This window comes from Dermochelys coriacea, chromosome 3 (genome assembly GCF_009764565.3).
Source record: "Dermochelys coriacea isolate rDerCor1 chromosome 3, rDerCor1.pri.v4, whole genome shotgun sequence".
NCBI classification, from domain to species: domain Eukaryota; kingdom Metazoa; phylum Chordata; order Testudines; family Dermochelyidae; genus Dermochelys; species Dermochelys coriacea.
Window position 1 is genome coordinate 173,103,461 of NC_050070.1, and position 27,399 is coordinate 173,130,859.

The 27,399-nt window shown below is 40.0% G+C and overlaps 1 long non-coding RNA gene across 1 annotated transcript in view; it reads left to right on the forward strand.

Annotated features, from left to right (window-relative positions):
- The first annotated feature begins 5,508 nt into the window (after positions 1-5,508).
- Positions 5,509-27,399, forward strand: part of LOC122459525 — a 68,761-nt gene continuing 46,870 nt past the window's right edge. The window contains exons 1-2 of the long non-coding RNA XR_006280284.1: positions 5,509-5,782; positions 26,726-26,883. This is a non-coding gene — a long non-coding RNA (uncharacterized LOC122459525). The remainder of the gene's footprint in view (positions 5,783-26,725; positions 26,884-27,399) is intronic.

Genomic DNA, 27,399 nt, shown 5'->3' on the forward strand with positions numbered 1-27,399 from the left:
TGGACCAAGTTTTGCTGGTGAGAGACACAAGCTTTTGAGCTACACAGTGTTCTTCCTCAAGTATCTTTCCAAGATATTACCTCAGCCACCTTGTCCCTCTAATATCCTGAGACTGACATAACTACAACACTGCATATGAACTAACAGTTTTGCTGAGTTAATCAACCACTCACCTCTTTTTCCATTTCTAAGAGAGAAGAGAAAATCTCTTTAACCTGTTCTTGTTGTTAAGCTTCAGGTGTTCTTTTTAAATTAAGTGAATTTCATTAAAAAATACAGTTGTAGAACCAGATTTAGGGTTTTTTTTAAGATGGTTGAACTTTCTAATTGGAGAGAAATTGCATTCACTTGTTCCATGACCTTGTAAAAATAAACTCTGGCACAAAAGTAGTTCAAACAGATATCTGTTGGAACCTCTCAGACATACTCAGTTGCACCTGGGAAGCCAAAACAATAAATCTAAACCATGAAATAATAGAGAATAATCATAATCAGTAAATATCACTTGAGCAAACAGCTGTGTTCTCACCTCTATATTGTGTCACTATCTTGGTGGATGACAGGGTAGAATATATTTAGGTATCAGGAGACAAATAATAGACTTATGGAGTCTTCCATCTTTAAATTACCAGTTTGAGTCTAGCCTGGATGAGTCATGACTAAAAAAAAATGTTTTCTATATCGGATTGTTTTGGGGAGACTATATGAAATGAATTGGTGGTTTTCCATCCAGTGTATATCAGGTAAGTGTCCACATCACAAAACCACCATCTTCTGGAGGTAATTGACAGCCTTGTTGCCAAATCAGCGAAGAAGCCAAGGGTAACATTATCCTAAATGACTTAGGAGCCTAAGTCCCATTTTCATGTCACTTAGGAGCCCATGTTCAAAAGTCATTTAGGTTCCTAAGTCCCTTTTGAAAATGGGACGTAAGTTATTCAGACACTTTTTTGAAAATTGTACCAGAAGGCTTTTAAATAGGTGACTCTCAAACTCCTGGAGATGATTCATCCACATCATGGTTGAAGCATGTCTGCAGAATGCTGTGCTGAAGCTTGTACTGCTGCTGTCTGCTGTCCCCATTTCTGAGTCAGATAGATTATAAAGGCTTTTATTGAGTAAAATGTTGATTTTATTTCTTTTACATGGTGAAACAAATACCATAGTACTAAAAATAAACAAGATATTGTGCTTTTTCTCTTCATACTGAAACTGAATCCTTGATAGCACTATTCAATTAGTTAAATTAATTTGCTGCAATTTGAGATATCGCATTAAGATTAACAGATATAAACAAAAACAAATCAGTACTAGCATGGGGTGACATTTTTGATCAAATAGTAAATTTGCAGAAAAATGCAGTTTTCGGCTAAATAAAAAAGTGAAAATAAATTTGAAATGGTCAGATGGTTTGTTTCAACATTTTTAAACAAATCATTTCAATTTTTCATTCTGAAACATTTTGTTTCATAGTCTGTTTAAAATAAATTTTTTAAAAGCTAAAAAACTCCCCAAAATGTAAGTAAACAAAACAAAACAAAAAAGCAGAAATTGTTTTGACCTGAAACTAATTTTTTCCCTTTCGTATTTTTCTTGTCAGAGGAATCACGCCCCCATTCAATTTCTGTTTGAAACTATTTTTTTTCTTTGGATTTTTTTGGGTTCCGTTCCATTTTAATCAGAACATCACAAACTTCTGTACAATTCTGAAACTCTGTGTGGGAAAGTTGGTCTACCCCATTGCACTGCCTGGTGCCTGGGTATCCAGTCCTCAGCTTGCCTTCTGATTCTCCAAGGAACACCTTCCACTCCCGTTTCAAATAACATTCATCCCCTTGGGGCCTGGTTTATTACAACATAAAATGTTCCATTCCTGCTCAGCAGGTCTGCATATGTAAGCCATCCTTCCAGCCCTCAATGATTGGTCTTCTCTGTCTTGGGTTTTGGGGTTCCTGCCACAGCAATTTTGCTTTTCCCTGAATTCTACTGCAGGCCCTGCCTCCCATTACTCCTTACACCTCTGCCACTGTGTGTGAGCAGTCTCTTTTGTAGCAGGTGTGCTTCTGGGCTGCCATGAAGTGTGCCCTAGTGGTCACAAACAGCTGCAGCCATGCCCAGAGAAGAAATTAACCCTTTCCTTGCCAGTCCAGGGATGGGTCAGTGCACAGTAAATAAGAGTAAAACTTGACTTACAACTAGGCCATCTTATTAGGCTTTCCAAACTGTACCTTATTATCATGGGCCAGATCGTGACTTCCTTACTCCCCTGCACTAGCTCCCCATGTCATGGATAACGGTGTGGAGGAGAGGAAGAGGCATTGCACAGCCACTGCTCCCCCTCTTGCACAGATTGGCAGAGAGTGGGCAGGCTGGGGGAGGTGAATGTGCGGACCTTGATGCCACCTGGCCATCACAGCTGCACTGGGGAATGTATGCTACACCAGGTAAAGAGCTGACTCGTGGTACATCTCCCCCAGACCAAATGGGAACAGTTACAATCCATTAGAAAGGCTGCTCCTTAAGCTGGGCAACAGCATACTGCCCCATATAATATTCAGGACTTGTGGCAAAGTCACAACTTAGTCCTCAGTGGCTTCTATGGGAAGGGGAGCAGACCCTTTACTTTTGTGCCAAGTCCTTGTGAACATTGTTAAATTTATTTATTTATTTTATTTAGACTTACGCTCACATCCTTGACAAATGAGTACCTACCTTGTTCTAGGTATCCCCTGACAAGCCTAAAGACCCCATCCACAAAACAAACCATGCATGTAAGCGCTCTCCAGTCATTTCCAGCCTTGGGATTCAAAAAGGAAACTACCATCAGAAAGCACAAAGTTTGAAGCAGCAGTAAAAAAGCAAAATGCCATCCTGGATTTATCAGTGTTGCCAATTCACTCATTGTTTTATTGTGCATTTCCTGCTATTTGACGTCTTTCTTTTATACCCTCGCTCCTGGAGTACACTGATTGCAAGGCAATCTCAGCTTTTTAAAATGAGTTTCTAGCCCGCAGGGCTGTGGAGAAAATCTTGAAAATGTGACCTGAGTGCACCCTATAGGTGCAAAAACGAGAGGGTAAATAGAAAGAAACCCAAACATTTTTTTAAAATCTCAAGATTTTACGCTAATCGCATGATCTTTGCGGCCTGACTTGTGATTTTTTTAATTTTGGAGTTAACAATACTAGAACGTGATTGGTACCTTTTTGTACAGTACGTTCCATTAGTATTGTACTTTTTCAGTACATTTGGCATTTTAGTTAGTTCATAATGACAGTTTAAAAAGAATCAATTGGCCTGATATAAAGCATAACAACTGACAAACTACTAGTGCAGTGCCAAAAGGTGACACTTTAAGTCAAGACCTCATGAAATACCATGCCATGGCAGAAACAGCATTTTATTTATTGAAGCTGAGCTTCTCAAAGGGGCCAAAAGGAACTGGATACCCAAATCCCGTTGAAATTCAATGGAATTTAGGTAGCTATCATCCTTCGACTCCTTTGAAAATGCAGCCAGCCTGGATTTTTTTACCCTACTACAGCATATATAGCCCGGTCTCCTAGGCCTTGCATAAAAAGCAGCTGTCAAAATGTGCTGTCGTCTCTACATTTCAAAGCAAAAATGAAAGTGAAGTGTCAGCTCATTATTCTGTTGAACCTATGAAAAATCTATCTACAGCCTTCTTAATGTTTAGAGCACTATTAACACTGCATGCTGCTGTATGAAACATGACTTAAAGTAACCTTTGTTCTGTACTAGGATCTGTAAGTAGTTGTCTTTCTTTATAGCAAGAACAAAAGTTTAAACCACCTCATATTTAGGGATGCGCTTTCCCCTCTCCCCATTTTATTTATCATTTCCTAAAAAGTATGGGCTTAGACAGTGCCCTAGCTTTATGCAGCTGTACAGGGCAGTAATAAGGAGTAAGCACCCCCCAACTCAGGCCACACAAGAGCTCCCTACAATCACAGTCACTGTTAAGGGAGTTTCAGAGTAGCAGCCGTGTTAGTCTGTATTCGCAAAAAGAAAAGGAGTACTTGTGGCACCTTAGAGACTAACAAATTTATTAGAGCATGCTCGGGGGTCGCATAACTAGTTAAGGTGCCACAAGTACTCCTTTTCTTGTTAAGGGAGTGTCAGGTATGCACCTGAGATGCTTCCCCTTGAAGAAACTGGCCAGGGAAGGGAGAAGGTAATGTCATGGTTCCACCATCTGTACATGCCAACAAGCAGAACTGGAAGTATGTTGGACTCTGAAAATTGGGGTCCCAAATTAATCCCTGTCTTCCCACACCCTCCCACTAGCATATCTAGGAATGTCTCCAGTGCAACCCAAGGGGCAGCATGTCTTCTGCATTTCCCCTTAATTCAGGCCATTTTTGATGGGTTCAGTGTAGCCCATTTGACATGAATTCTTAACAGAACCGTAAAGAATATGATTTTAAAAATCAGCATTCCCTAGCAGTGTTTTGTTAGAAGGCAAACTCCTGAAAACTATCTCCAGGATGAAAAGAAATGTAAACAAACCTCAATCTTCATAGTCATCATGCAGGGATGGCGCCCCCCCTCCCCCATCACACCATGTAGTCCTATCAAAAAGAGTGTGACTGCTCCTCAGTCAGAGTAATGTCAGCATAGGCAAGGTCCCAGTGATTATTATTGTTTGGACTGGCACAAGGATAATCATTACGCCCAAGTTAAATCACCATCAGCTGTCTCACAAATCTAATAAAGAACCTGGTTGATCCAGACTGACAAGATTTATTTTTCTTTTCTCGTGGAATCACGGGTCGGCATTGTGAGATGTCACTTTGTTAAGAACTGTACAGGCTCCAGCTATTTGGTGGCGTTGCTCGGCATTCAGCCAAAGGTTTAACTCAGAGGGGTCCACGAGCTAGATAGTGGTGATGGTCTTCGTTTTAAAGACCCCAGCAACCTGTGCTTCCCAAATTCTAAATTGTATGAGAGGGTTCAATTGCAAACTGCATTTTGGCATAATACAACACAACTGTAATTTGGAGATTATGCTAATTTAAAACAAAGTAGGATGGGCCAGCTCGCATTAACTCTAATAGGAGCAGGATGGGGCACACAATAACACTGGGCCTGATTCTGATCCAATTTTACACCAGTGTAAATTCGTTGATTTCAATTGAGTGGCTGCTTTATACCAGCATAAATGAGATTAGCATCCAGCCCTTGAAATATAGTGGTTATGGTTCTCAGTCTACTTGGTAAATTTAAAAGTTGGAATCCATTTCAAAACATTCAGGAAAAGGTTTGTCTTTGTCTTCCTAATTGTTTTTGAGTTTTTTTTAATTGCAGGAACAATAGAATTGTGTTACATATTGTTGTATATTTATGGAGCACGGTTTCTCGTTATGATGTCATATAGCATGATCAACAATATCAAACTGAAAAAAGAAAGTAAAATTCCCAACTTTTGCAAGGTGGAGGATGAATACTTTTCAATGAAGAACAATTGCTTTATTTTTCACATAGAGAGTTGATGAAAGAGAAAAAAAACATTGGAATATACTGCAAATCTGCCTTATATTGTTAATGGTAATATTCATGCCCAGTTCCTGAGCACTCTTCCAGTCTGTGCAGTTCTAATGTGCTGAGCACCATGGCAGTTGGGCACCAATAGCGGAGAGACCTTTCAGGAATCTTAGAGTTATACAAATAACCTGTGGGGGTTTTGAAAGTGTAGAGACAATGTACTAATGTATTGTGTTGTTTTTCAGAAACCCCCAGTCATGCAACAAGAACAATAATGGTAAGTCTCCAGGAGCTCTATTTTTTTTCCTTTTAAGTTTGGAAAGCTGAACTGAGAACTACAATGTTGTAGGCTGCTAGTGTATGGTATCTCTGTTAATATAATATTGTGGTATTGTAGAAGAAAGATTTGACTTTGGGGTACCACTATCCACTGGCAAGCTAGAAAAAAAAGAAAGATATTGACTTTTTCAAGACACTGAAAAAGAATAGTTGTGTGTGTATAAATATAGGGAATACACAATGATGTAGGGTGAAGGTTTTATCACTCCTTGTTTGGAATGGTCACATTACTCATGAGTGGAGAAGGTCTGATGGTGTTATACTGATGATTCCAAACTATCTCCCCCTAAATGCATCTTACATATGTCATGTATGTCACAGAGCAACTAGTTAAGAAAGCTTTATAGGGTTCAAAAATATATTTGAACTATTTCTTGTATCCCTCTACCTGTGAAGCCAGCTGCCTGGGTTTTTTACCATAAATTTAACTGTTCAGGACTCAGAGAGAGAGAAATATTACAACCAATAAATGCAAAGACATAAAATAGTTTCTCTTTTCTCATAATCTCATATTTTTAGATCTATTATAGTGGATCCCACTGGGGAGCTAGGGATATTATCTTCCTAAATGTATGAAACTTCCATTATGGGATTACGAGAGTGAAAAATTTAATTGAGGTTTTTAAAGCAAACCTTACTCTCAACCGGGAATGAATTATGACCCTCCTGGGCCTCAGGCTAGAGAAATGTCATTTTTGGCAGGAGGAAGTGGCTGTTTGAAGCAGCTCAAAGTGCGGAATGTTAGAATAAGTCCCCAGGGGATGGAGTAATGGGCAGATAATGTGGCCACAGGTTACATTTGTTAATTATGTGGCTGTGCAGTTCATCATACGCCTTTCCAATATATCACTTATCTCATATATAAGGGACATGTAAATTCCTACATGAAGAACCTACCTGGTTAACTTAGCATTAGTGTCACTTCAGTGCATTTGCAATCAACATAATCACTAAAACTCCAATTCAAATGTATAACTGATTGCAGAGAGACACAAATCTCCAATTCATTTAGCAGCCTATAGGTGCTTAGAGAAAGTGCTACTGCCTCGCCATACAGGATATGCTATACTCCTTTTTTTAAAGAATTTAAAAGGTCTATCACTCTTGTAATTGTGTGCATGTCTATGCAGAGAGAAGAGTTTTAAAGATAAATGATTTTAGAAGTACGCCTTTAAAACGTGACTCTAAGATTAAGTCAACTAGAGATATCTCTCCCATAAAATTAGGGAGGGATGTTTAGAATTGCTCCGCATTGGTCCAACTCTGCTTGCCCTGAAGTCAGGAGCAAAGCTAGGCCAATGCTGAGTGTATTTGAACATCCTACCTTAGTCTTTTTCTTACTAACTGTTACTTGATGTGGGCCCAGGCCTTGCATATGATTTCAGGATATCTCCATATTGGGAATGAGACTGGAGAAAAATCAAAGACCTTATTTTCTTAGTCTCTAATTGTTACAGTTATAGAGATGCTATGTTTCCATAACATGTCAGTGTCCTCTTTACCACATGAATTTTGGCCACATTTTGGAGTAAAGAAGCCTATTTAAATTCCTGTAAGAATATTTTACTGTACCTAACATTAATGTCTTTTACATATCTGCCGATAATCAGAAATACACAGCAATTTTGACTGTTTACAAATCATTGTACAGATTACAACATCCAGATTAATGTGCCTCATTCAAAGCAATATGCAGTAGCTGTCCATTCTAGCAGTCTTTAAGTAAATGAAAATAAGATTAACAACTGATATGCTATTAAAAGAATGTGAAAATGATCCAGCAACAAATCTACTCACTGTTTGTAATTAAAAACATAAATGAATGAGAAAAGGAAAACCTCAGAGCCTGCAATGAGTAGAGAGAATACAACACCAAAGACAGAGAATTTATCATTCCATTTCTGTACATTAGGAAACTATATGAACATATGAGAGTCTTCATTCAATATAATAGAGTATATGCATATACAGTAAAACACATACTATCCTGAGCTATATTTAAACCGCTACTGCACTGAATTACTACTCTGTACTAAATTCCAGCTCTTTTGAATGATTATGATAGTTATAAGCATAATACAATATAAAGTTGGTGTGTGGTCGTTAGTCAATTGAATGGCAGAAATACAATGGCAAACAAGTCTGAATAATGGCTAACCTGCTTTGATTTGAGGAGGCTTTTCTCATGCCAAGTCAAATTATTTTATCTGCTTTTAAATTGCATTTGTAGTCAGTGAAATGCCATAAATAAAGGCATTAAATCTGACCTCATTTATCTGAGGACAGCAAATTTATGTTTAAGTCAAATCCAATGAGGAATAGAGTGGGCTTTTCCTTTTTTCTCTTAAAAAAAATTCCCATGGAGCCTTAATGTTGAAACCTCCACCCCCCAAAATATATTTCATTTGTGCTTAAAGATTACAGTGTCCACATATTTGTTCTTTGTTTCAAACCCTTGTTTGTACAGTCAGGAACTAGGAGTGATTTAGTGATATAAAGGAATTTGTTTATATTAATGTTTTCTAAACCATTTCCGGCATAAACAACAGCTTTCCTTATTGTCCTAAGGACAATCATCTGGGTCATTCTCTTTCAGTAGCTAAACTACTGGTGTAAGAGATATTGACAAAGAGAGCTCCATTTTAAAACAGTGCTTTAAAAGCTCAGTTTATCCAGCAAACTTAAGGCTTTTGTATAATTCCTACAAAGTGGCTATGTACTATGCAGTGTTTGAACATAGAAATAGCACTGATTGTTCAGAAAGTCATCAACCATTTCATTATTGGATCTCTGTCATTCAATGAGATGATAGTATGTACATTCAACATTATAACAGACCTATTTTAGTCATATAATTCATGGATGTTCAACATCAATCAATAAATTGCAGGCACAAATAATAGCATTCCATTTTTTAACTACCTATCATTTGTTCCTATATCATAGGGGGCCAAACTGTGCCCTCTTTAAACATTTGCCTTACACAATCAGTGTCAGTGCACAGAGTATATCAAAAATTCTAAGAGTTGAAAATTGTTTTGTGACAGATGTGAGTAGCCCAGCTGTTTCAAAGCAGAACCAATCTCTGATTCTAAATTTGACAGAACTGCTGTTGTGCTTTATTTTGTCTTCAATATAATTTGGTCAATGTTGAATTAAACCAGTTAACATGGGTTGGTATCACACACACGTGAGCACGCCTGCTCTTTTCTACTTATTTTTCTTTCTGCACTAAAAAAGCTTCTTTGCACTATGATTCCTTTTCAAGATCTGCTGTAAATGCTTTTGTATTGGGCTAAGAGGCTGCTTACTTAGTGGGATTTTTTTATTTTTATTTTTTTTGCCAAGGAGTGGGAAAGGATTACAGGATTTCATAGAGTCATAGACTGTAAGATCAGAAGGAGGGACCCTTATGATCATCTAGTCTGACCTCCTGAATATTACAAATCAGAGAAGCTCACCTGTGAATTTCTGCATCAATCTTATAACTTCTTTTTGAGCTATAGCATCTCTCTTAGATATACATCTAGCTTTGATTTGAACTGAGGATGATGCTCTTGTAGGTAAGGGATTGGACTGTAAATCAAGAGATGTGGGCTCTTCTCCAAACTTCTACACAGGCTTCCTGTGTGGCCTACAGAAAGTTCTTTAATCTTTGTCACTCAAATTCCCTGTCAGTAAAATGGGGACTATAAGATGTCCCTGTGTCACATGGGTACTGTGAGTGTGTGGATACATTTGTGACTGGTTGGTATTCAGATGTTTATGCTGAGAAGCATCATAGAAAAGCCCGTAAATAAATAAATAAATAAATACCAAACTGAGGTCTGTCAGTGGCATAAAATCTAAAACTTTCATTCCTCTTACATGTGGCCCAAGAAATTAAGAAGTGATAAATGCAGAATAAAAACTTCATTTCATTTGTATAAACTTCATTTCAAAACTTTCATTTGTATAAAACTGTCTGAAAAGCCAGACCTCTGAATTCACTTCTCTCTGTCTCAGTAGCACTCAAACACCAGTGAAGGAGATGCCAATACTAAGTGTGCAAGGAGGTGGCTGGCTGGCCCGAACTGGTTCCCAGCTGACTCCTCCCATAAAATACCTCTCTTGTTAATTCCTCCGGGCCCCATTAGATTCCAGGAGACAAGAGCTTCATTCCAGAATGACTCCAATGGGACTTAAGCAAGTGCTTAAAGTTAACCACATACATATGTGCTTTCCTGAATTTGGGGTCTTAGATGTAAACTATTTGAGGTCGGGGCTGTATCTTATTACTTTTGCATAATAGAGCTTTGATCTCAATTGGGGCCCATTTGTGCCACCATAGAACAAATAGTAATAATAGAATGTTCATTCCCATGCTTTCCCAGCCATAAGAAGCCTTTAAATTTTCATTTTAAGAGAAGGTGGGCGGTGCTCACTGGTTTTTTATCTAGCAGAGCTTGTACATTAAAAAAACTTGCATTTGAGCTGATGTTTTTGCAAGTAATTTTAGACTGGGACTGCTGCTGCAGGAAGGAGGAGTCTTACCAGACAGAAACACGTTGCCACTTCACTCCTTTCTGAAAGGGAACATTGTACTCAATGAGCCTGTAAGCATTTTCCTGTAGAAATGGGGAAATCATGTACCTACCTGATAAGTTTTGTGTGGCAACCATTGCATAGTGCTGTGAAATTCTAGCCATGCACCTTTGCCTTTGAGTGGGACTCAAGCAGACTGGTGCCTACACCCGTCTGATTATTTAGCAGAGGATTTGCACTGTGGTAAAGATGTTGTCATGTGCCCTCTCTCCACAAAACCAAGTGCCTGATCAAAAGCCTATCGAAGACACTAGAAAGATTGCCATCAGTTTCAATGGGTTTTGGATCAGACCCAAATGCATTAATTCTTCTTTAAGTAGTGTCCCTATGGGGGCTTCACTGTAGATGTATCTGCATCCCTGTGCTGCTGATTGGAGAATTTTGGTAGCAGTGTCTATTTGGCCCACACATGCTCTGCCCCCTCCTTGTGGTCAGCCAAGAGGCTAATCAGCATTGTGCAGTGAACCCTCCTCAGTTCCTTCTCAACTACCCTTGGTTAGAGATGGAGCTTTAGCTGTCCATTAGCGGATTGTTACCTTCTATAGAATATCTGATTATTTCTGTAATCTTTTAGAGCTCCCTTTTCTTTTTCACTCCTTTATGTTTCATTTATTTATTTAGCTAAAAAAATAACCCTTTACTTCATTTTTCTTTGACCCTCCCTCACCCCCACCCCCCATCTGAGAATCCCCCCTGAACAGGATATGCCCAGTTCACTGGGCTTCAAGAAGTGTCTCAGTTGCAAAGAATCTACCCCAGTGACTGACAAACAATCTCAGTGCCTCCACTGCCTGGGAGAAAACCACAATCCCACAAAAGTGTGGTTTATGCCAACCATTGAAACCCAAACCTAGAAAGGTGAGAGAACTGAAACTAAAGCTTCTCCTAATGGAAGTGGCCCTGCAACCAGCCTCAGAGCTGCACCAAGACTCCGGAAGGTGGGAATCCTCACTGCAACCCTCTACATCTATGGAAGGTGATGAGCTAAGAAGTCAACCATACGCCATTCTCACAAGGCCTCTAAGAAAAGGGCCATGAGTCTCCACATCGAGCCCTGACCGAGCCAAAACCAATTTTCGGCTTGCTCGATATCATCGGTACTGATGGCACTGAAGCCATCTAAATCCAGCACCCAGAACTCACATGGGACTGCCCCGACAGAACATGTTGGGCTCCCTAAGGACCAGAAGGGCACAGGAAAGGAATCATGGGTACTGACTGGGCACAAGAAAACGAGAGAATCCACCTGTGGAAGGCTCCTTCTGTGGGGACATTGATGTTGGTACCATAGTCAGCAAGCCAGGATGGCATGGCCAAGTCCTTCGGTGCAGACATCTCAGCACTGCTACCAGTACTGATGACTGCGGCATCTCTGGACTTTTAGTACGTGACAGACCTTTTGGTGCCTGACATACCGGACTCACTTCTACTCAGTACTGGGGGCTGGGTGGGAGAAGATAAATTCTGTGTCTTTCGCAGGCATATAATATTTTATATCGGCCCTCTTGCATATTGGCAGGACCAATGCTGGGATCTGCCATATGCATTTGGCAGGGTCCAAGAGGGCCTCGTTAATAGGGAGGGCTACTGTGGACAATTCAGAGGTGTTTTGAACGTCCAATAGTTTGTGTTATGACTCGGTCACCTCTTGTAGTGGTAGTTGTAATGCATCTAAGAGGCAAAGGCTTTTACACTCACTACTTCCTGATACCCAAGAAAAAGGAAGGTTGGAGACCCACACTGGACCACAGAGCACTCAACAAATTTGTTAAGGCTCAGAAGTTCAAGAGGGTCACTTTGCTGATAATTATTGTAGCGTTAGAAAAAAGAGACGGGTTCATGGCCCTCGACCTCCAGGACCACATTTCGATCATACCATGTCACAGAAGATATCTCAGACTCACACTAGGCCAGGAACACTACCAGTACAGAAAGAAAAGGGGTACTTGTGGCACCTTAGAGACTAACAAATTTATTAGAGCATAAGCTTTCGTGAGCTACAGCTCACTTCATCAGATGCCTATGCTCTAATAAATTTGTTAGTCTCTAAGGTGCCACAAGTACTCCTTTTCTTTTTGCGAATACAGACTAACACGGCTGCTACTATGAAACCTACCAGTACAGAGTATGCCCTTTTTGGCCTCTCATCGTCCCCCAGCGTTTTCTCCAAGGTCCTCTCTTTGGTGGCAGAGCAGGGCATTATGATCTAACCTTAGCAGGACAATTGTCTCCATAGGGCGAATTTCTTCATTGAAGCCCAGAGAGTTACTCTGGATCTATTCAAGAATCTGGACCTACAAATCAATGCACAAAAATTGACATTAATACCGGTACAGAGGAGCTGATCTTGACTCCGTCCGAGTGAGAGCACTCCTCCCACAACACAGATTCCTCAGTCTCTCCAGGAGTCCATGCTTATAGAGACAGTACAATCCAGCCCTCAGATATTACCCAGACGTTGCCTTCAGCTTCTGGGGCACATGGCCATGGGCACATTGGTGATAGCTCATGCCAGACTTCACATGAGATGCCTCTAATCATGGTTCAGTTCAGTTTACAGACTGAACAATGACATAGTGCTGTCGATGCCCACCAAAATTAAACAGTCCTTGAATTGGTGGAAAGATGCAGCAAATGCATTCATGGGAATCCCATTTGCTCAGCCTCCTGCATCACTGCTTCTCACCACTGACACACCCCTCATAGGATGGGGTGCCCATCTCAACGATCTCACAGTGCAGGGCGAATGGTCTCCACCCGAGACGGGCCATCACATCTATCTATCTCAAACTCAGAGTGGTCAGAAAATGTGTACTCATTTTCTTCCACCGATCAGAGGTACACACACAAAGATCATGACAGACAATATAGTATGCATATATTACATAAACCATCAAGGAGGCATCAGGTTACCCTTCCTTTGTATGGAAGCACTAAAGTTATGGAACTAGTGCATTTTTCACAGTGTTATGAAATCAGCGGCTTATCTACCATGAGTACTCCACACAACAGTAGACAGTCTAAGCCACAAATTCCCGCATGACCACGAGTGGGAAATAGACTCAGTGATACTCTGTTACATATTCCGACGATGGGGGACACCGATAATAGACTTGTTTGCTACTTACCAGAACAAGAAATGTCCACGGTACTGCTCCAGAGGGGGCATCAGTCAGCACTCCATGGGGAGTGCTCTCCTCCTCTCATGGGACAAGGGCCTTCTTTACGCCTTTCCCCCATTCCCTCTATTGCTGAAAGTCCTGTTGAAAATAAAAAGAGAAAAAGCAAACATTATACTGATCACTTCCAACTGGCCCAGACAGACATGGTAACCTTACTTGTACTGTGCCACCAATGACTCTTCCAACTGCTCCTTACCTCCTCTTGCAGAACTCTCCATCCCAACCTATGGATACTACGGCTCAAAGCCTGGCTTCTTCATGGTTCCAGCATATAAAAACATCATGCTCTGAAGGACGTACAGGAAATGTTATTACCCAACAGAAAAGTGGCTACCCATCCTACTTACTATAGAAGTGGACTAGATTTTGGATCTGGTGCCAGTCCAAAAGAGTCACCCCTTAACTGGACACTCTACCTGTAGTCCTAGACTATTTGCTGAATCTCAAGAAATTGGGACTGTCTATTAGCAGCAATAACAACCTTCCATCAGATGGTAGAGGGGTACTCAATTTTTCCCACCTGACTACGAAGAGGTTTCTCAAAGGCATAGTAAACCTCTTTCCCCAACCCAGACTTCCTACCCTATAAGGGCATCTCAATCTAGTATTAAAAAGACTGACCAGACCACACTTTGAACCCATGGCTACTTGTACTTTAACTCACCTTTCCATAAAGACAGTGTTCTTGATTGCCATTACCCATCACAGTGTTCTTCCCTGACAAAGTCACGTGTAGACCACGTCCGAAGTTTACCCTCAAAGTGACTTCTGCATTTCATGTGAACCAACTCATTCACCTTCCAAACTTTTGTCCCAACCCTCACCAAAATAATAGGGAAGCCATCCTTCATACACTCAGTATAAGAAGAGCCTTGGCCTTTTATTTGGACAGGTCAAGAGTTTTTAGAAAATCTCCAAGACGCTTCCTCTCCAGGACAGGTCTAGAGGCACAGTGATTTCAGCTCAAGGACTCTAATGGACTCTCAAACTGTATAAAACTCTATCATGTTCACAATTTAGCACCCCATCTACAATCAACACACATTCTACGAGATCAGTTTCCTTGGCTGTCACTTTCTCCAAGAGTATCCCTATATTAGAAATCTTCAGAGCAGTTACCTGGGCATCTGCACTTACATTTGGAGAACACTATGCCATCCTGGGGGATTGCTGTAATGTCATCACGGTACTATCATCCATCACAGACTCAACTCCAAAGCCCCAGCCTCCAGTGGGGGATGGTGCTCGGGAGACACCTATAGTGGAACACCCATAGAGGCATTATTCGAAGAAGAAGAAGAAGAAGAAGAAGAAGTACTCACCTTGTGCAGAAACAAAGGTTCTTTGAGATGTGTGTCTGTATGGGTGCTCCACAACACACCCTCCTTCCCTCTACGTTCGAGTTCTCATCATACACTCTATGATAGAGAAGGAACTGAGGGGAGGGGGCAGCATATGTGCAGGCTGAATGGACACTGCTATAAAAACTCTCCAATCAGCAGCGCAGGGGCGCAGATACATCTCCAGTGGAGCACCCATAGGGGAACACATCTGTAAGAACCATTGTTACTGCACAAGGTGAATAACTTCTTCTGCAATATGCTGTCTTTCCATCTCTGTGGTGAGGGGGTCTGATGGGTTCTTTGTCAGCTCTTAACTATGAGCATTCTATGTTTAACATCACACATCAAATACGGGGCCCTGTGGACGGATTTTCCATTCCCTGCCACCTCCATAGCTGTAATGTTGATGACAGTTTCATTTTCATTTCAACCCGTCAAGACAGGTGGGTTCATAGTCAACATATTATTAACAACAGAATAATTATTAGAGAGACAAGTTGGGTGAGGTAATATCTTTTATTGGACCAGAGTCTATCTTCGGAGTCTAAAACTGGGCCCCAATTCTAAGTTTTGGGGGGATGGCAGCATTTCTCTTGCCAATATATACTGACTGAGTTCAAGGTATGTAATCTAAAGAAGACAGGTCAGTTGCAGTGCACAGGCCAACTCTGAATTTCTTCTTCAGCCCTTATTAGGTTTTACCTGAGGTAGGACTTCAGGATCTAGTTCCTCACCCACATTCCATTATCTTTCTAAAATCCACAAAGGAGGATTTTTTTCCATAGCATCTTGTCAGCACAGACCAAAACATGCCCTAGAAATACAGAAGATCTTAGTGCACTCTGTAGCGCAGGCTGAGATATCTAGTGAGAAGGGAACTATAAAACAGAGATTTGTTTGATGACTCATGGGCAGCAAGCTCTAAATAAACTTCTTGCTGAGACATTGATCTGCAATTTGCCCTCAGTATCTGGAATTTTAGTGTAGTGTAGCTTAGTAATGTAAACACTCAAAATCAAAATGCCAGTTGCTAGTTGCACACTAGAGTGTTGTGATTAAATTAACATAACTTTCTCTATGCATGTTTCCTGACTGAACCGGGGTTCTGCTCATGTTAATGTCATCAGGATATCATTATGGTCTTTTTTACCTAGGTTTTTAAAATACTCATCAAGATTTATAAACCTGTTTGTTGCAATTGTGTACTGCAGTGAATAAAAAGATGTCTGTAGTATTTAACATAACAGCTTTGCATGAAAAGGGCAGTTTGTTCTGTGGATTGATATTAATACACTGTGAAATGGTATTAAATATTGTTTTTATATCTAAAGGCAAATATTTTTTATTGGAAGAACTGAACTATTCTGGTCACTGAAAGGATTACAATTCTCCTGGTTAATTAGAAATTCAAAATATTACGGAGTATACGGCATTAGGAATGATAATCTCTCCTTAAGCACATTGTAGTTTACTCTTTCAAAAGGTTATGAAAGTGGTAGGGAAAATAAAGGGGAGAAAACTGTAAATATTACTATGCATCAGGAATGGGATGGAAAATAACACTGAAAATATCATGTGACAGTCTTATACTCTCACCTGGAATGTATTTAGTCCCGATCAAAAATTATATAGTAGAAATAACAGGAGGTTCAGAAACAGGTAATAAAATTTATAAGACATGAAAAGACTTTTTCAGAGACATGGAAAGACTTTTTTCCACAAATCACTATTAGTCCGTGAAACTCATTGTCACATGATATAACTGGGGCCAAGATGGTTTCAAGAAAGGATTGGATATTTATATGGATAAAGAATACACCCAGAGTTACATTAATAAGGGGTTGTTTTTTTTTTTAAAAAAACTTGGAACGGTTTCAAATCCTTATGCTTCAGGTCAGGTCCAGCCGTAGGCCAAATGATACCCCAAGTGAGGAACATCTTCAGTTCCTCCGTTTGTTAAACTTTTGAATACCTTATTGTTTATTGCATTTGTAACTCATTTCACGACTTTTATGCACGATTTGCATGCATTATTTATCCCTGTCATATAAGATGATAAATTTGCATGCGAGGATCTATAAATCTGTATTTATTCATGCTATATATAAGCAAATACAAATTTCATTTCCTCTAAGCTTATAGAAACTTTGTAATTTTAAGAACAACTGAAATGTATTAACATCAAGAAATTTGAATTGTGCACCAACATCAGGTGGACCAGTGTTAAATAAAGGTGACAGCCTTATAATGTTAATCCTAGTCTTTTAGTTCAAAATGTCACTTTTATCAGCTTTGCCCTTGTGAACTGAAGCACAGTGTCAGAGAGATCCGAAGACTGACCACTGGCATTTTCAAGTAATAAAGTAGCAAGTGATGTCAGTCTCTCCTTGGCCATTGTCAATCGAAGATATGTTTTAATGAGCCTGATCTTCAAAAAGCTGATCTCACCACTCATGACTGTGACCGGTAGTGAAGCAGAATCCTCAAAGCTATCCACACATTAGGAAAAGAGTCCTTCAGCTCTGTATCATGAATGAATTGGAGAACTGGGTGAGGAAAGTTCTTCCCATGCTGCAGATTGTGATGGATGTTGTCCATTTCGACATAGAGGTCTTTATCACTGACGTCCGAACATTCCCCATGTGTCAGCATCTGGTGAAGGTCCGTACAATTGTTAAGAGTGTTTTCCTTTCCACTGGCTGCTTACTGAGGTCATACAAAAAAACCCAGGTCTTTTCATGGTGCTTCATATTCTTTGAGGGACACTCGAGCAGTGTCAATAAGCGAGCAAAAAAAGCTTGATTTTTTTCTTCTGAGCTTCCCATCACCTCATCTCTGCCCTGGTATCCAAACTGTCTCTTCTTCAAATGAATATGAGTTTCCTTGAAGACAGGCTCAACTCCTAAGTTTTCTGCCATTTCTCTTGCAGCAGTGATGGCATCTTCAAATCCGATGTCTTTGTAGGCCACAACGAAATCAAGGCAGCTTCTCATCAAAGTAGAGTGGTCGCGATGTCCATCGACTGAGTTTGTCATGCCTTGCTTACAACATTTACTTGTAACAGGATATCATGCCAAACCACAATTGAGACCAGAAATTTGAAATCAGTGATCTGGTTTGCCAGACTGCACCTTGTGTCAGATTCTGGCCTGAGCTTTACTGAACTGTGCCAGTTCCATCAGAGTGTCATAAACCTCAGGCACTTGGTACCTTGCTGGCCTAATGCGGTCAATGCAGCTCTTGCAGTGAGTGTCACTTAGTGGCTTCATGGTCAGATTAGTAACATTTTCTGTGAGGATCTTCCACCTGATAGTTGATGTTGAAAACACGATGTTTATCCTTTGCAGTACTCAGAAGAGAGATACTGAATCTAAAGAAGGCGACACTGCATCTGACACAACTAGGTTGAGGGAATGGCAGTCACAAGGCTTGAAGAAAGCTCATAGATTCAGCACAAGGATCCTTGCCTGAACACAGCTGTTTCTTCCCTTCATATTTATGCTGTTGTTGTAGCCTTGGCCACGGCAGTTCTGAAGTTTTATTTTACTCTCATTCAAAAAGTTCATAAATAGTTCAGTTAGGCCTTTTCCAGTAGAGTTGTCCATAGACCAGAAACATATCCTTAACTTGGATACAGCCATCCTTATTGTTAACAAATCTTACTGTAAATGACATCTTTTCACTGTGACACTAATGTTGGGAGTGCAATCCATTATTACAGCATAGTACTTCGCTTTTCTGAGCTGCGGCAATATGTTATCAAGCACCTTCCTTGCCATAAGGTCAATCAATTCATTTTGAATTATTTTGCCAAAGTAATGGTCCATAGCATCTTTATGAATTACTTGATGTAGGTGCTCACACATGACATTGTTATATTTCCCAAGGAGCTCTACCAAACTGAGGAAATCACCATTATGTTCAATGAACAACTTATCCAGCGAGCCCCAAAAGCCAAATTATGCTTTGTAAGAAAAGAGTAATTGAGATCAGAGGCTCCAGCACATTTTCAGTGCTGGATTTCCACATTAATAATGCACTGGTTTTTTGCATCAATGCATTTATTCAGCTTGAGCCTGGACTCGATCTCCATCCATTTGGAGCAGGCTGTAAACTGGCTGGATGACTTTTCATGTTGCTTCAGAGCATCAGTTCTCAGTGAGTGTACCCAGAAAGCACAAGCAACAATTTGGCATTCTTGTCAGATATTTTGCAGCAAAAACAGAACTGAGATTAGACAGAAACCTTCCCTTTGAGTTCCTTGTATCTTCCTTTAAATCATCTAGTACAGATCATTGTAGAAGGATACTGGACTAGATGGACATTATGTCTGATCTAGTAAGGCATTTTCTATATTCCTAGTATAAATTTACTATATGGAAATGGTAAACTCATACTGTTATTATTCTTTAGCATATACAGAATTACATACAAAACAGCTACATTAAAAGAACATTATTAAGGTTGCAAAGTCAAGTACGCAAAAGCTGTGACCTTAATTTGGCCTCTTTATGCGTAGGCATAATGATAATCTTTAATTACATGGTCACATTCTATTTTTCACACAGGACCCGTTCCTCATTCAGTGCACAGAATGCACAGTGCTCACTGAATGAGCAACTGTCCAATATTTTTATTCTAATTTTTCAATGTGTCCCTATGCCTTACATACCATACACTATTCAAATCTTGCTCTGAAAATGGATTTATTTTCCTCATGAGCATCATTCCTATGATGCTCATCACTAGAGTATCTGAGTGCTTCACAAACATTAATATTCACAACTCCCAAGCAGATAAAATGACGATATTTGTGACACTGCACCCCATATTCTTCATAGTGATATTATTATGATATGATTATGGCATAATTATGATGCATTTTGTCCTTGAGTCTATCAAATAGACTCAAGGAGCTTGGCTTGTTTAGCCTAACTAAAAGAAGGTTGAGGGGAGATATGATTGCTCTTTATAAATATATCTGAGGGATAAATACTGGAGAGGGAGAGGAATTATTTAAGCTCAGCACCAATGTGGACACAAGAACAAATGGGTATAAACTGGCCACCAGGAAGTTTAGACTTGAAATTAGATGAAGGTTTCCAACCATCTGAGGAGTGTAGTTTTGGAATAGCCTTCCAAGGGAAGTAGTGGGGGCAAAAGATCTATCTGGCTTTAAGATTCTACTCGATAAGTTTATGGAGGAGATGGTATGATGGGATAATGGGATTTTGGTAAGTAATTGATCTTTAAATATTCAGGGTAAATAGACCTAATCCCCTGAGATGGGATATTAGATGGGTGGGATCTGAGTTACCCAGGAAAGAATTTTCTGTAGTATCTAGTTGGTGAATCTTGCCCATATGCTCAGGGTTTAGCTGATCGCCATATTTGGGGTCAGGAAGGAATTTTCCTCCAGGGCAGATTGGAAGAGGCCCTGGAGGTTTTTCGCCTTCCTCTGTAGCATGGGGCATGGGTCACTTGAGGGAGGCTTCTCTGCTCCTTGAAGTCTTTAAACCATGATTTGAGGACTTCAATAGCTCAGACATAGGTGAGGTTTTTCGTAGGAGTGGGTGGGTGAGATTCTGTGGCCTGCGTTGTGCAAGAGGTCGGACTAGATGATCAGAATGGTCCCTTCTGACCTTAGTATCTATGAATCTATGCAAGGTGTCATTGGAAAAATTATGATTTGCTGAATATGATTATCCTATTTGTATGCATGTATCATTTTTGTATCTGAAGTTATGAATATTGACTATGTATCTGTATTTCACACCTGGGCAACGCCCACTAGGCAACATGCTTTCAGTCTATATATCTGTCTGGGAAGGGACTTTTCATGGGCCATTAGGAAAAACAGTAGGCCTTAGAAGAACCTTATCTCCCACCTGGTGAGCCTGCCTGGGAACATTCCAGACAGCCTGTAAGTAATGGCTGCTATGACTCAGAAAGGACATGTAACCAGACCACATGACTGTGGACTCCATCTTAGGATGTCAGAGTTTTTTACCACAAACTGAGTTTGGGACAAAGGGTTCCGATGATAGAATCATAGGACTGGAAGTGACCTTGAGAGGTCATCTAGTCCAGTCCCCTGCACTCATGGCAGGACTAGATCATCCCTAACCAGAGTTTGTCTAACCTGCTCTTAAAAATCTCCAAGGATGGAGATTCCACAACCTCCATAGGCAATTTATTCCAGTGCTGACAGGAACCTTTTTCTAATGTCCAACCTAAACCTCCCTTGTTTCAATTTAAACCCTCTGCTATGAGATTAAGAAGAACAGTTTTTCTCCCTCCTCCTTGTAACAACCTTTTATGTACTTGAAAACTAAAGCTATATAAGGCAGGGAGTGTCCTCATTGGTTGTTCTTCAATCCCCACGTAAGAAGACTCCGGGCAGCACATGAGGAATAAAGACTGAACTGGGGGAAGTGCTGGATCCAGGCTAAAGGGATTTCTAGCCTGTGTATGAAATTTGGGATTCCAAGCTGTAAAGCAAATGCAGCTTATATCTTGAGAATCTGCCAGCCTGCTTGTATCATCAGCTAGGATGAGAATTTGCTAATTCATATCCTATGTTTCTAGTATATTAAGATTAATTTGTGTTTTTGTTTATTTATTAGGTAATCTGCTTTGATCTGTTTGCTATCACTTATAATCACTTATACTATCTTTTGTAGTTAATAAACTTTGTTTTTGCTTTATCTAAACCAGACAGTTTGTGTGAACTGCACGGGAAATCGTAGCTCAAGGGGCAAAGATTGTTACATATTCCTCTCCACATTGGGGAGGAGGGTGAACTCTATGAGCTTACCCTGTGCAGTGCAAGACAGTATAATTTTGTGTTTCTACTCCCATGGGGGGTGGGGTCCTAGGCTGGAAAGCTGGTGGTTATTTTGGCTGTAGCCTCTCTGTTGTTGGTTTGTTCAGAGGCTAGTCAGAGAGCCTGTGTGTAACTGCAGCTGGGTGTGTCCCTACCGGTGTAAATGCTGGTGGAAGTGTGGGACTGGGAGCAGGTCTGCAGCTTGTCACAGCAGCACAATGTGAGAGGGAGCCCGGGCTGGTGCGTCAGAGGGCTCAGTGGTATCCCAGTTCCAGGTGGCACCCCAGGGGGAACCTGTCACAGAATTATTCCCATTCTATAGAGGGGGACATGAGACATGCAAACATTAATCACAAAATGACAGGTTTCAGAGTAGCAGCCGTGTTAGTCTGTATTCGCAAAAAGAAAAGGAGTACTTGTGGCACCTTAGAGACTAACAAATTTATTAGAGCATAAGCTTTCGTGAGCTACAGCTCACTTCATCGGATGCATTTATGTATTAATTTATGTATTAATGCATCCGATGAAGTGAGCTGTAGCTCACGAAAGCTTATGCTCTAATAAATTTGTTAGTCTCTAAGGTGCCACAAGTACTCCTTTTCTTTTTATTAATCACAAAAGTATCTCTTGGTTTTGGATGCTCAGTCTGAGATGCCTAAGGACTGATATTACAGAAAATTTAGAATTGTATAACCCTTTATATGCTCAGAGCATAGCTCCCATTGACATCAGTAGTAGCTGTGAGTGCTCAGACCCTAGAGGTCTCAAATTGGGCATCCAGAAAATGAGAAACTCACAGTTAATGTACACCTCTACAAAGTTTGGTTTAAGTGGCTTACCTCGCATTACGTAAGTACTCTGTGGCAGAGGGCGAAATAGAATCAATTTCTCTAGGGCATCAATCAACTGCCTAAAACACTAAACCATTTTTTCTCTTCCTGCAATCCCCTGCCTCATTCACTACACACCTTCCAACTTTTGTAACAAATAAGTAGAGGCCCTACAGACAACAGTCTCCTTCCACTACACATCCCTCATCATTCCCAGAACACCATTCATTCTGTGCACTGAATTGAAAGTCTCTCAAATGGTTGTAAGAATTTTTTTGACATGGGCAAAATAACGTATTTTTCTTTAACCTCATTCTGAGGAATGTCTGAAACATTTTTGCTGAAATTTTCCAATATAATTCAGCTTGAGACAGACACTTGACAGGGAGAATTTTCATCTTTATGGTTAAAGTATGGCACAGTTCTGAGCAATTGAAAATGGGACCTTATAATGGGAAGTGTTGGGCAACCTCAACATAGGTGGCAACACCTGTGCGGCCTGCGATAACATCTACCTCTGTGTTGTCCCTCATAATGACTCATTTTAGTCCCAAAGTTATCTACGTTCCACACAAATGTGGCATTTCCTCACTTTTATTGTTGAAAATTATTTACATCAGAAATGAAGAATTGTTAAGCTAAGAATTCTGTTAAGCACAGAAATAGTTATGCTAAAAGAATGAATCTCACAGGAATCTTAATTTTTTCCTGCATGAATAACATTTTCAGTCCTTTCATTTGAGTCTTTGTCATACATTTTGTCCTGGGCAGGCTCAGAGGTGTGACATAATCTGAGTGCAGTAAATCAAATAAGAATGTAGGAATCATAGTGAACTGGTATAGCCCTTATTCATTTTAAACAAAAAAGGTTATTTTGGACATTTATTTTATGACGACAATTTTATGGTCTTCTGACCCTTACAAATTATTCTTTTTGGGGGGCTAATACACTGGCATCGCTATGATATATTGAGCAATTTATGAGCTGTACCTTGCAAATCTTCACTCACCCAGCCCTTCCTTACACAAGGTCAAATGGCCTGCTTCTGTAGGTAAGAAACACTCACATAAGGAAGGGTTTGCAGGGTTGGTCCATTTAAAAATTATTAGCAGTAATTACAGGCGTGGGAGGAATGCCTTTATTATTTCTACAGTGATTACCAAAGAAACCTTGATGAGCTCCAGACGTGCTGAACTCTTTTGAAAATCTAGTAATTTATTTTGTAAGAGTTGAGTTGTTTTGAAAATCTGGCCTTTATATTCTATGAAAAAAAGATTGTGGGTACTGAACACTTTTAAAAATGTGGCCATTAGATACCATGGTTCTGGGCATAGCATAGATATGTTTTTAAATCTTGGCTATTTAATTTAAGTAGTCAAACAAGGACATTACTGAATTTCAGATACAGCATTATTCCTGCTTCCTATCTGTACTTGACTATCTAGTAAACAGCAATCCAGTTTTCACCATTTACAAGTTCCTCTTCTATTGACATTCTTTCACAATGTGATTTACAAGTTATGCTCCAGAGAAAATTTTATTTTCCCCCTCTACCTTCACAGGTTTCTAAAGGCAATGGGACCCACAGCTTACAGCTTCCGACATTCTGTCCCCAGTACCAATTATTTTTTCATCCTATGGGACATTGATTTTTCACTACAGTCATAGATTCATAGATGCTAAGGTCAGAAGGGACCATTCTGATCATCTAGTCTGACCTCCTGCACAACGCAGGCCACAGAATCTCAACCACCCACTCCTACGAAAAACCTCACCTATGTCTGAGCTACTGAAGTCCTCAAATTGTGGTTTAAAGACTTCAAGGAGCAGAGAAGCCTCCCTCAAATCAACCATGCCCCATGCTACAGAGGAAGGCGAAAAACCTCCAGGGCCTCTCCAATCTGCCCTGGAGGAAAATTCCTTCCCGACCCCAAATATGGCAATCAGCTAAACCCTGAGCATATGGGCAAGATTCACCAGCCAGATACTACAGAAAATTCTTTCCTGGGTAACTCTGATCCCATCCATCTAATATCCCATCTCAGGGGATTAGGCCTATTTACCCTGAATATTTAAAGATCAATTACTTACCAAAATCCCATTATCCCATCATACCATCTCCTCCATAAACTTATCGAGTAGAATCTTAAAGCCAGATAGATCTTTTGCCCCCACTGCTTCCCTTGGAAGGCTATTCCAAAACTTCACTCCTCTGATGGTTAGAAACCTTCATCTGATTTCAAGTCTAAGCTTCCTGGTGGCCAGTTTATACCCATTTGTTCTTGTGTCCACATTGGTGCTGAGCTTTTGGAAGTGGCATAGGATTATGCCACTCTTCTGGAATATTTTCCCAGTATTCCAAAATGTATTAAAAATCAACATAGTCAGGCCAGAGATCTCCTCAGCCAGCTCTTTTAGGACTCTTGAGTGCAAGTTATCTGAGCCTGCTGATTTAAAAACATTTATCTGTCAGATTTTTTAACATCCTCCTTAGTTACTAATGGATGGAAAATATTTCATCATCTTCATGTAATATGACCATATCCATCTTCATTCAAAATCCCATTATCCCATCATACCATCTCCTCTATAAACTTATCGAGTAGAATCTTAAAGCCAGATAGATCTTTTGCCCCCACTGCTTCCCTTGGAAGGCTATTCCAAAACTTCACTCCTCTGATGGTTAAAAACCTTCGTCTGATTTCAAGTCTAAACTTCCTGGTGGCCAGTTTATACCCATTTGTTCTTGTGTCCACATTGGTGCTGAGCTTAAATAATTCCTCTCCCTCTCCTGTATTTATCCCTCTGATATATTTATAGAGAGCAATCATATCTCCCCTCAACCTTCTTTTAGTTAGGCTAAACAAGCCAAGCTCCTTAAGTCTCCTTTCATAAGACAAGTTTTCCATTCCTCGGATCATCCTAGTAGCCCTTCTCTGTACCTGCTCCAGTTTGAATTCATCCTTTTTAAACATGGGGGACCAGAACTGCACACAGTATTCTAGGTGAGGTCTCACCAGTGCCTTGTATAACGGTACTAAAACCTCCTTATCCCTACTGGAAATGCCTCTCCTGATGCATCCCAAAACCGCATTAGCTTTTTTCACAGCCATATCACATTGGCAGCTCATAGTCATCCTGTGATCAACCAATACTCCAAGGTCCTTCTCCTCTTCCGTTACTTCTAATTGATGCGTCCCCAACTTATAGCTAAAATTCTTGTTATTAATCCCTAAATGCATAACCTTACACTTCTCACTATTAAATTTCATCCTATTACTATTACTCCAGTTTACAAGGTCATCCAGATCCTCCTGTATAATATCCCGATCCTTCTCCGAATTGGCAATACCTCCCAGCTTTGTATCATCTGCAGCTCAAGTCAGTATACTGTCTTATGAACAATACAATATATATTAAATTGTAGGCAAAAGGGTTGCAGTCAGTTCTAATAGGTAATGAATACTGAGTGAACTCAAAATAATTGACCCACTAAAGTAACATCAACATTGAACCTGCTAATGCTCCCAGGTTGGTGAAGGACTGGATTGGGTCCTTTGGCTTTCTGGGGTTTTTTCCCCCCTCATGATGCAGTAAATGCAGGGTTTTGGGGGTTTATTTAAAGAGAAAGTTAAAATGAGGACCCTATAACTGGGTAGTGTGTTTGTTTAAATTTGGGAGCAATAACTGGAGTTAGGGCCTAAAAATAGGTAGTGTGTTCTGGTGGCTAGGACACTGGGTTTGGACACAGTTCTATTTCCAGCCCCAAGACTGACCTGTTGTGTAACCTCCGACAATTCATGTCACTTCCCCATGCTTTTGTTTATCAAATGTAAATTGGACATAACTCTTTGCAGAATGCTTTCAGATCTACAAGTGAAAGACTCTCTATAAAAGCAAAATATGATTTTTATTAGTATTATAATTATTTTACTATTTAAAGGGTTTTATTTTTAAATTTCACTGTTCTGGTAAGTGTGGGCTGCTTTCTGTACCTGTAGAGGAAAACTATTTATATTTGAGGATGACTGTGCACTATCTTTTACAGAAACAGCAGTACTGCATTGAACCGTAATTTTGTAGAAAATATTTTTCCTTTTTCATTATCATTTCAGCATACTACTTCCCATTCACACATGACTACCAACGGTAAGGCCTTGCAAGTTGGCAGGAGTGCCATTAAGCCAAGCACCATTCCAGTGATCAAGAGACAGAAGCAAAACTGGCTAGATGTGCCCAGTGATGATTACTTTATAGCTACAGAAGAGACCAGGTAAGATGAGGGAAATAAAAGTAGAAGAAAGAGTTTCAATGTGTTCATGTTACTAGTCCATGAAAATCCAGTGCTTGAATAAGCAGTTTTCATAACCGTTATTCTGGATTTAGCATTACAGAGGAGAACAGTGCCACATCAAAACCAGGCACCTGATCCCACATCTCTTATGTGCATGAGTTGTCCCATTGAATACAGTGGGGCAATTTATCTGTTGCAAGATTGAGGTCCAGTTAATTGTAACCATCAGTGGATCACACAATTATATTTAAAGAAACATAAAACAACATGGAATCCATTATGAATTGTTCAATACATTTTTGTGTGTTTATATTAGAAAAGACACTGAACAGATTCATACTGCATATATTATGCAACACGTCCCAGAAACTGAAGGGAAAAATATAGCTGACAACCTTTTTCTCAGCACAGAAATATTTGTTTGCCATCAGAAAGCAATTGGTTAGACAGCTGTCTTTTTTATTCTTTCATTTAGTGGTTAATGGGCGACATTGA